Here is an 11904-nt window from a genome sequence, read left to right as displayed (position 1 = left end):
CTATTATTGTAGTAGCTTGTGAGCACATTCGCCCCTACCTTGCATATCTGCCGAGGCTAACATATTTGATTAGACGGACCAGATTATATGTTCCATCTTGGGTTCATCAGTTCTATGCATCTTTCTAGATTGACCTCTAGCACAGGTTCATTCACTTTACATTCGGAGGCAGAGACTATCGGTTGATGAGCACTAGGGTTAGGGAGATTCTCAGGCTTTAGGAGCAGCCAATCAGGCTCCATGAGGTGTGCTATAGACAGACCGCACCCCCAGACACCCTCATGGTGGTATGGTACCTCCTATGGACTTGGTTCATCACTATTTCACAAAGCCCTTTGGTGAGGAGTCGAGGAGGAACCCCAGTGATCTTACGCCCACCGCTCGCATGATTGAGGCTATTATGAGGACTTTACTTTCGAGGATGGGATACAGAGAGGGATTGACTCAAATTCAGCTATGGCTTCTCAACTCTCTAATGCAACAAACAGTTTTTGATATCTAGGATCTTCTTCTATCAGAGATGGAGGACACTATAGCTAAGGGCTTCAGAGGTCATAGGCAGCTACCCTATGCTCACTGGATCACATTCCTTATCCACAGAGCAGTTATAGTTAGGTCACCTGAGATGATTGCTGAGTACAGTGGTGCCATGATAGAGTTCTCTGCTTATAACCTGACTCAGATGATCCGCCACAGTACACCACAGGCACCTAGTCAACCGCGCTATCGTCTAGAGGTGCTAGAGACTGCAGCCCAATAGGACGATATTATTAGGGGTATTGCAGCCATAGAGGTGGAGCATCTTGCTCAGCAGGAGGGTTGGTCACTAGCGAGCCCAGTGATAGTTCTGATGATGACTATCAGCCCATTCCACAGATGCCTCTATGACGACATGATGCTGAGGCCGGTAGCTCTAGTTCAGCACCACCTGCCCTACAGATAGACCCTGCTCTTCTAGCTATACTTGAGAGGATGAGGCAGGACCAGGCCAGATAGGCTCAGGAGACAGGTGCTATATTTGCTCAGTTCTAGACTTGGCAGGATGAGTTCTAGCAACAGCAGCTAGTTATTCAGCAGCAGACACAGGCTCTATAGCAGTAGCAACAGGCTATGCATCAGTAGTAGATCCTCATGTAGCAGCAACTTCTTGGATTCATGTAGCATGTAGTGACAGCGATTGGGGCCCCACCGCCACAAGCTTCGCCCCAGCTTGGTCAGCCTGCTACCACTTCGATGACTCTAGCATTATAGCCTAGTGGGCTTTAGAGTCAGGGACAACCACCAGCACAGTATGCTTCACCGACAGAGCAGGTGTCCCAGTGGTTCGCTTCGCTAGTGGTAGCCCCGCAGTTCACACCACTCCAGACGGGCTTCACACCAGCACAGACGTCGTTACTGCTTGAGCCAGACACTTTAATCTCCAGGAGTCTTGGAGCCTCCTTCAGTGAGTTGACAGGGTAGCCCACTCCTCCATACCTGCATGCTCTAGATCCTTCTACGGCTGTACCTCTCATAGCGATGATAGAGACGCTCCCCTCCATAGTGGCATCATTAGAGCCAGCTGCTTTAGTTATACCAGCTCAGCCTATAGCAGCACCAGTTCCTGATCTGACCTAGACTGCTTCAGCATCACTACTAGCTATAGAGGGTCAGACAGCCTAGAGCTCAGGATCAGACGATGATGGCACCTAGTTCCACCTTGCTCCTCATACCTCAGCGCTCGACTTGTCTGCTACAGCCCCGCCGACCGACCCTTAGGTTTTAGTGTTTGACGACAAAGGGGGAGAGGGTTCGAGTATGTTAGGCTTAGGGGGAGCTACTTATCTAGGGGGAGCTTAGTTATTATATTAGCTTATCTATTACATTTGGAGTTTTTATATGTGAGATACACTATTATGCATTTGTGTGTGTGGTACATTATGCATTCATGTTTACTACTATATTTATGTGATAGTGATATCTATGTGATCGTGATATATGACATATGTGCTCTCTACTTTGAATCATTTATATATCATATCACTTATGCTATGCTCATTTGCCTTTGCTTCCACGTTTTACTCCGATGCAAATGAGCTTCATTACTTGTACTCATTCTTATTTCATATCTTTTGAGTACATCATGATGGCATGGGCCATATAAGCTTGTCTAACACTTTTATTCTTATTGCCAAAAGCTTATATGAGCCAAGCATGTTAAAAACCTCATCTCTTTCACATACTCGAGGTAGTATTGTCATCAATCACCAAAAAGGGGGAGATTAAAAGCATCTAGGCCTCTAGTTGGGTTTCGGTGATTAATGACAATACGTTATTACTGTGACTAACGTGTGTTTTGTAGAAACAATTGAGTTAGGTCACGGTAATGGAGATCGAATGGGCAATCAAGGTTGTCATGCCCCTACGATGGAAATCATTTCAGTTTTTAAAGGATGGACGACAAGGTTAAGGATGGACTAGTTCTAAGTGTCAATTGGAGTTGGAGGGACACTTAGAGTAGTTTAGGACTTTGTTTTTCCTTTGGCCATACTATTAAGGGGGGTATGAATGGGTAGCTTGACCTAGGTGAGTCTAGCGAGTTAGGTGTGGTGCACACTTATTGAAACTAGCACTAGGTAGCTCCATAACAGCCCTTTGATCCAATGGAGCAAACTTCATTCACAAATGTTCAAGAGTTGGAAGTGAATGGAGGGCTAAATACTGACCGGACGCTGGCTTCGGTGTGACCGAATGCTGGCTCAGGGTCTGGTCAGTTCATTTGACCAAGGTGAAAGTGTCTGGAAGTGACCAGACGCTGCGAGGTCATGTCACCGGACGTTGAGGGCCAGCGTCCGGTCGACTCTAGTAAGGTCTCAGAGAGGGAGAATCCTAATCGGACGCGTCCAGTCAATGCTGACCGGACGCTGATCAGGTTCCAGTTACTGACCGGACGCTGCTCAGCAAGTGATCAGACGCTAGGGGTCCAGAGTCTGGTCGACATCAGTAAGGTTCTAGTGAAGGGAAAACATGACCAGACGCGTCCAGTCAGTGCTGATCAGACGCTGCCAGTGTCCGATCAACACTTAACCATTGGAGTTCGGGGTGTACTGACCCGTGTGTCTGATCAACATGACCGGAGTGTCCGATTGCCCCACAGAGGCACATAATGGTTCGTTTTTCTACCGGTGTTATAAATACAACCTCCGCTCGTGTGTGGGGGTACTTTTGCTCATTCCAACAGCTGAGAAACACCTTAGAGAGTACCAAGAAGAGTAAGGTCCTAGTGAGGTGATTGAGATTTGAGAATCCCAAAGAGAGCCCTCATTAGTGAAGATCAAGAGTAGCAAAGGGTGCATCCACCTTCTCATTAGGCTTGTCGTGGTCAAGTGAGAGTTCATGCTTGTTACTTTTGGTAATCGCCATCACCTAGATGGCTTGGTGGTGATTGGGAGCTTGGTGATCATCTAGAGAGCTTGTGGATGACCCAACTCAAGTTGTGAGCGGTTGTGGGGGATTCACCACGATAGAGTGTCGAAGAATCAACCCATAGAGAGCACTTGATCCTTACACGGATCAAGGGGAAGCTACACCCTTGCGTGGGTGCTCCAACGAGGAGTAGTGGGGAGTGGCGACTCTCCGATACCTCGGCAAAACATCGCCGCGTTCCTTCCTCTCTATTTACTTTGAGCATTGACTTTGAGCATTTACTTTGGCCCTGTTTGGATACTCTAGCATAGCTAGAGGTTAGAGTTAGTTTCTAGCTCAGGACTAGCCCTGAACTAACTCTAGCCTAAGAGATGTTTGGATACAAGGGTTAAAATGATAATAAATGTGCTTTCCAAATCATTGGTGCGGGTGAAAGTAGAGAGAAAACAGTGGACCCCACCTCAAATAGCCCCAACTAGCCCAAATAATCACCTCTTTGGGGGATAGTTTTTTAGGGTGGGCTAGTTGCAAATAACCCACTCTAGCCCTCCTGTTTGGCTACTTTAGGGCTAGTTGAGCTCCAACTAGCCCAAACTAGCTCTAACCCATGGATCCAAACAGGGCCTTTGAGCAGTTTGATTCTTCTCTTTACATTCTTAGAATTGCCATGCTAGAGTAGGATTGGAACTTAGGTTGTAAGTCTTTTGTGCGGTAGAATAATTAGATACACTTTCTAGGCACAAGGGGTTAATTGGGCTAACCATAGGATTTAATTATTACAAAGAAATTTAGAATTAGCTCAATTCACCCCCCCCCCTCTTGGGCATCTTGATCCTTTCAGTGACCATGGTGATGATCAAGTGCTTAGGCTTGAAAACAAAGAAATAGAAAAAACAAAAAACTTAAGGCAAAGGTGAAACTTGATATGAGCTTTTTGGTTTGGTTATCGAGACACTTAGCAAGTGTGATCACATTTAGGATCGATAGCCATACTATTAAGAGGAGTGAAACTTGTATCGAAATACGGTTATCAAAGTGCCACTAGATGTTCTAACTCATTGCATATGCATTTAGATTCTAGTGAGTGCTAACACCCTTGAAAATGTTTGTAAAAATATGTTAACACACGTGCATAAGGTGATACACTTGGTGGTTGGCACATTTGAGCAAGGGTGGAGAAGTTGGTGAAGTGAAGGAGGTGTTTTTCACTATCAAACAGTGACCGGACACTGAGTTTGAAGTGATCGGACTCAGGGTTTCAGTGTCTAGTCAATTATAAAATAGTTGGCGCACTCGGGCTCGGTCTGGTGGTTGACCGGACGCTGCACAGTCTTTGTGACCCAGACGTGCAGGGCCTACGTCTGGTCACAAGTGACGTACGTTGATGTCGGGCATGAAACTTGGTGCGCAGCGGAGGAGAACTGACCGGACGCTAGCCTAGGTACGGTCATGGTGCATCTAACGTGTCCGATCGTCGTTCTGCTACTCTAGATGCTTTCTGTAAGTGACCTAACATTAGGATCTCACGGGGAGCGGCGTGTCCGGTCACGGTCTGGCAGTGGTGCGCACGCGGGGGCTGACTTGGCACCGGCATGTTCGGTCATGACTTAACACGAGCACGGAAGAATATAGCCATTGAGATCTAGTGGTGCTCGTTTGGAGGCGAGGACGCATGGCGCGCATCCGTTGATCGGACGTTGGCTTAGGTGCGTCCGGTCACCCCGACCAGCACGTCCAGTCGATGCGCAGTGGGCTAATCTGTGAGCCCAATGGCTCTATTCGTGGGGCTCTCTATTAAGCCACATGGCTGGCTCAAGCTCACTCTCTTGGCCATTTGCATTGACATAGCAACCTTGTGAGCTTAGCCAAAGTCCTCCCACTCATCTCTATCATTGATTCATCATCTTTGTGAGATTGGAAGTGAATCCAAGTGCATTGCTTGAGTGATTGCATCTAGGTGATTGTGTTTCGTTGTGGGTTTCGATTGTTTCTCTTGGTGGTTGCCGCCACCTAGATGGCTTGGAACAGCGGGGGTTGGTGATTGTCTCCGGCTCCGATCGTGGTGATTGTGAGGGGTTCTTGACCTTTCCCCGGTGGAGAGCCAAAAGGTACTCTAGTGGATTGCTCGTGGCTTATGTGATCCTCATCTTGTGTTGGTTGTGCAACACCCGATTGTGGGTTTGACGTGTGATGCCAATTAGCGCATGAACCTCTAAGTAAATGAGTCGCCACAACGAGGACTAGCTTGTCGGTAAGCAAATGAACCTCGGTAAAAAATCTTGTGTCATCATTGTCCGAGGATTTAATTGGTTATCTTGTGATTGATTGTGATCATCCTGTGATTGGCTCACTCATCGACATGTCGGTATAATCATCACCGCCATCTCTTGTATTACATTCTTAGTGTTGCTACGCTCTTTAGTGTAATTAGTTTTGAGAGCTAGCTCGTGTCGGGTCTAGTGATTAGTGATGCTCTTTAATTAGTCTTTGAGAGCTCACTAACTTAGTGTAGTGACTTAACCAATTATGTGCTTAGAGATCATAGTCACTAGAATTATGGTAGGTGGCTTGCATTTTTACTAGGCTAGCGCAACACTCGTTTTGCCATTTAATTGTCTAACATCTTTGCTAAGTGTTGTTGTAGAAATTTTTAGTAGACTATTCACCCCTCTAGCTATTATGACCTTTTGGTCCGAGGAGGTGGCCATGGAGCTGATGCTGTGTGACGGGTGTGAATGCAGGTTCACGTCTTCTGCCTCTACCCATCCTCCCATGCATCCCCACCGTCTAGTGGTACTACCCGTCTTGCCACTCCTCGGCCACCAAATTCATCGCCAGCTTTAGTACTCTTTCTTTGTGATTTCAGTTGTAATTGACATTTGTGCTTAAGAAATTTCTTCTTCGCTCAATAATCATCGAGTGATTTAGACATGCTGAGTTGTCGTGGTATATAGAGACATTGTGGATTTCTTTGAGATCCCGACAGCGAGTTGTGGTGGTTTTGCCAATGGTAGTAGGGCAGGGTTGGGCCGGGTTGACTAATTGAAAATTTTTAGCCTATTCGTTTGTTGATTTCAGTCAGGGTTTATCCGTCAGTCAATAGTATTTTTCTCTCACAACAAATCAGCACCAGTTGGGTTTATCAGCCCAGAAACCAACCAGCGAACAAACTCTTTGAGTGGGACAGGTTTAGAGAACTATCACATATGACGTGAGGTGACGTGTTTTTTGCGTTTAGTCCGGTTAGTAGGTCTATGCTCTAAGTAGGTCAAACAAACGACCCATGGCTTGGCCGAGCACCGAGCCCTCCCACTAGCTAGCTAATTTTTTTTTTGCTAAAAAAACACTAGCTAGCCATTTGATTTGAATCTCTTATCAAAGCAACGATGGCTAGGCTAAACCCGGGGAGATTGTAAACTTGTTTATTTTTTTGTTAGTCTTTTATAATTTTGTTGGCGAAAAAGATTATTTTTAGAAGCATCTTAAAAGTTGACTGTCTCTTTGGAAAAAAGCAAGCGGTTTTAATTTGGCTTACCAAAAGCTGTCACGCCCTTTGGCAACTATACTCTTTTTTATAATTTTTATTTTGTTTTACGTAAACTAACTTTTGCAGAGAAGGTTCTACAACCAGATGAACTGAATCTCTTGGTCAAGATAACATCGTCACCCATCGGGCTCTCTACTTGTATTGTGGGCCAATCAGGGGCTACTCATCGGTCCAGTCCACTTAGATAGTTGGGCCGTGAGGACATGCCATCTTTGGGCACATATGAGTTTGTTTTTTTGACAAAAGAAGAATTGTATTAGATAATAGCTGATTACATCAACAAGTTACAAGCACTCTGAATTACACAAATATCCATAAATTGATTTTCATTTAAATTATACCCACGCTGTAAATAGCTTCAGATCTCAAAACCAAACATATACGACGCTTTGCAGCATGGATGACCGCACAGGCAAACACTCGCAAAAGGCCCGAGAACATATGCCCAATGAACGACGGCTAACATTCATTTAGGCGGAGTTGAGAAACTTTTTCTTTCTGGTGTCTTCCTTCTTCTTCTTTCTGCCACCGAAGAATGAGGAAGACTGATCTAAAATGTATTCTCCCTAGACATTCATCATGGCTAGATCCAACCACAATAAAATGAAGAAGAGACTAGGGAAAATTATTCCATGGCAACGACATCATCTCTGCCTTGATGTCACTGTCCGGAAATAAAGTCTCCATGTTGTCATATCGATGAGGATGATGATGCCGTAGCTGTCACCCTCATCTTCAACAGAGCCACCATGGAGAAAATGATTCCACCCTACCCACTTGCCGTCACCGTAGAGAAGGAGGAGATAAATCCTAGAAACCAAAGACTTTAGCATGAAGAGATCCTAACCATAAGGACTCGACCTACTAAAAAACTTATTAAAAATGATGGATCCCCACTGTTGGTGTAGAAAATGACCAACACGTAAATATTTGTAGTTTTGTCGTACGTTGTGATCGGATGTGGCCTAGCACTCAATGACATAGGGTTTATACTGGTTCAGACAATGTGCCCTACGTCCAGTTTGAGTCGGTCGGTGACTTTATTCCTGAGCCCAGGTGCTCGAAGTTTGTTGTGGGGTTACAAACAGAAGAGAGTAAGATGGGGGTGCAAGAGGTCCGGTCGGACTCCAGCCTGAAGGGCCAAGAGTGACGGGAGCTCTGCTGTGCACTAAGTGTTCGAACGTCTATTGTTCATTGGGATCCTTGGTCTTTCAGATCGTGTGTGTGTTGTTTGAGTTGTGAACTGATTGATCTCCTGTTGGGAGAGAGCGCATCTCCTTTTATAGATGAAGGGGACGGCCTTACAAGCGAGCAAGAGAGAGAGAGAGTACATATGCTACTAAGTCTTGTTGCCCATGCCGTCGGGTACAAGATGAGTGTAGGCGCCCATAACACTGTTGATGTATGACGCATGTGGGAGGTTTTTACCGTGTTCTCCATGTAGGGCAAATGATGGTGACTACAACACTGTTGATGCTCAGAGGCATGTGGGAGGAGCCTTACCGTGTTTGTCTGGTAAGGGAGTTGTGGGCACCCACAATACTATCATGCCTAAAAGTTTGCAGGGCACCCTTCTGACATGTCATGTCGGTACTGTCCTGCAGGTGTATAGGATACAGTCCTTGGTTTTGCGGTTGACTTGAACGCCCTGCTTTACTTGCTCCACCCGTTTCCTAGTCCTTACCGAGCGGGCGTCCTCGGTCGGTTGGTTCTAGTTGGCTCCGACTGCGCCAGTTAGAGAAGAGCTATAAATAGAGGTTTGGTGTATCCACGATCGGAGACGCGGGTCGGAGTCGAAAGCGTTGTTGGCCAGGTCTTCTGGTCGGAGAGGTAGGCTAGAGTTGGAAGTGAGGCCTTCTGGTCAGAGAGGCAGGACAGAGTCGAAACCAAGTGTTGTTCCTCCTCGACCAGGCCTTTCGGTTGGAGAGGCGGGACAGAGTTGGAAGCGAGCGTTGTTCCTCCTTGACCAGGCCTTCTAGTTGGAGAGGTGGGCCGGAGTCAGAAGCGAGGCCTTCCGGTCAGAGAGGCGGGCCAGAGTCGAAAGCGGGCATCATTCCTCTTTGGCCAGGACTCTCGGTTGGAGATTGGATCGCCCTTCTGGCATGTCGTTAGGTTTTTGGGCTGACCTAGGAGTTGCACGTTGTTCGCAACATCATCTGCTTAGGTCGAGCTTTTGCTGGGAAGTAGGTACATGAGGGACCCTAGGTTTATGAACCCGATAGGAACCCCTGAGCCCCCGGGCGATTCAGGTAGAATCGTCTGGAGGGGTTTTGTCTTAACAGCGGGTGCGCGCGAGCGCATCCGCGGGTGTAGCCCTTGAACCCCCTAGTGATTTGGGTAGAATCGTCTAGTGGGTTTTTCCGTCTTGCCATCGGAGGAATTTTATTGTTTTAACAGCGGGTGCGCACGAGCGCACCCGCATGTGTAGCCCCCTAAAAGGTCCTCATGGCTAGAGGGGGGTGAATAGCCTAATAAAAAATTTCTACAATAACACTTAGCAAACCGGTTAGACAATTATGAGGCGAAGCAAGTGTTGCGCTAGCCTACTAACAATATAAGCCACCTACCACAATTCTAGTTGATATAGTTTCTATCCACACAATAGCTATGTCACTACACTAAGTTAATGTGCTCTCAAAGGCTAACTAAAGAGCCACACTAACCAAACTAACAAGCTCTCACAACTAGCTACACTAAAGAGCTTGGCAACTAGTTTGCGGTAATATAAAGAGAGTGAGCAAGAAGGTTATACCGCCGTGTCGAGGAAGGAGCCAATCAATCACAAGAATAAATAACTATGAAGACCAATCACCTCAGAATCAAATGATGAACACAATAATTTTTTGCCGAGGTTCACTTGCTTGCCGGCAAGTTACTCCTCATTGTGGCGATTCACTCACTTGGAGGTTCACGCGCTAATTGGCATCACACGCCAAATCCCTCAATAGGGTGCCGCACAACCAACACAAGATGAGGATCACACAAGCCACGAGCAATCCACTAGAGTATCTTTTGGCTCTCCACCGGGGAAAGGACAATAACCCCTCACAATCACCACGATCAGAGCCAGAGACAATCACCACCCTCCGCTCGATGATCCTCGCTGCTCCAAGCCATCTAGGTGGTGGCAACCACCAAGAGTAACAAGCGAATCCAGCAGCGAAACACGAACACCAAGTGCCTCTAGATGCAAACACTCAAGCAATGCACTTGGATTCTCTCCCAATCTCACAAAGATAATGAATCAATGATGGAGATGAGTGGGAGGGCTTTGGCTAAGCTCACAAGGTTGCTATGTCAATGCAAATGGCCAAGAGAATAAGCTTGAGCTGGCCATGGGGCTTAAATAGAAGCCCCCATAAAATAGAGCCATTGTACCCCTTCACTAGGCACAACATGGGGTGACTGGACGCTCCGGTCATATTGACCGAACGCTGGACCTCAGCGTCTGGTCATGTGATGCATGCCACGTGTCCCTTTCTTCAATTACTGAACGCCCGATCTCAACGGTCATATGATGACCGGACACTACAGCTCAAAGTGACCGGACGCTGAACCCCCAGCGTCTGGTCGTTTCCAGTAAGCATCCAAAGATGACTTTTCACGACCGGACGCGTCCGGTCATGCTTGATTGGACACACCCAGCGTCCGGTGACTTGGCAACTCCTCTGTGCACGACCATGTCAGTGTGACCGAACGCAGCCAGCCAGCGTCCAGTCGTTTCAGCGCTAGCGTCCGATCGATGGCCGGTTCGACTGAGACTAGCATCCGGTCACTTACAGTGACCTTCGTCTTTTCTTTCTAGGGCATCGGTGGCACCGTCAGACTCTCCGCACTCTATGGGTAGACACTCCGCCGGTGAAGTTCTTATCCCTTGCTCAATTGTGCCAACCACCAAGTGTATCACCTTGTGCATATGTGTTAGCATATTTTCACAAATATTTTCAAGGGTGTTAGCACTCCACTAGATCCTAAATGCATATGCAATGAGTTAGAGCATCTAGTGGCACTTTGATAACCATATTTCGATATGAGTTTCACCTCTCTTAATAGTACGGCTATCAAACCTAGATATGATCACACTCTCTAAGTGTCTTGATCACTAAAACAAAATAGCTCCTACCATTTATACCTTTGTCTTGAGCCTTTTGTTTTTCTCTTTCTTCTTTTTAAGTCCAAGCACTTGATCATCACTATGTCATCATCATCATCATATCATGGTCTTCATTTGCTTCATCACTTGGAATATGCTACCTATCTCATGATCACTTGATAAACTAGGTTAGCACTTAGGATTTCATCAATTCACCAAAACCAAACTAGAGCTTTCACCCCTGAGCCCCCATGTGATTCGGGCAGAATAGCCTAGGGGAGGGTTTGTCAACGAGCGTGTGTGCGTACATCTTGGTGGGTGCAGCTTCTTCTTTCTAGTTTCTGACCCATCATTTCTAGGAGTGTGGTTTCCAGCCGTTTGGTTGTGGCTGAGGGACAACCGAGGGATCATGCGAGACGGACTCACGAACCTAGGTGTCGGTGCGTAGTCGAGGGACAGCCAAGGGATCGAGTGAGTCAGAGTCGCGGATCTAGGCGCTGGGCACAGGGAGGGATCGGGCGAGTCGAAATCGTGGATCCAAGCGGTGGATGTGCCAAAGGATCGGGTGAGTCTGAGTCATGGATCCAGGCACTGTGCACAATGAGAGATCGGGTGAGTCGGAGTCACAGATCTAGGCATCGGGCACGTCGTGGGATCAGGCAAGTTGGAGTCGTGGATCTAGGCATCGGGCGCGCCGAGGGATCGAGCGAGTCAGAGTCACGGATCTAGGCGTTGGGCGCATCGTGGGATCAGGCGAGTCAGAGTTTTAGACCTAGGTGTCGGGCGCGTCGTGGGATCAGGCAAGTTGGAGTCGCGAACATAGGCGCAACCGAGGCATTGGGCGTCTTGAGCCTCGTTG

Source organism: Miscanthus floridulus, chromosome 17 (genome assembly GCF_019320115.1).
Source record: "Miscanthus floridulus cultivar M001 chromosome 17, ASM1932011v1, whole genome shotgun sequence".
Classification (NCBI taxonomy): domain Eukaryota; kingdom Viridiplantae; phylum Streptophyta; class Magnoliopsida; order Poales; family Poaceae; genus Miscanthus; species Miscanthus floridulus.
This window is presented reverse-complemented; position numbering follows the sequence as displayed.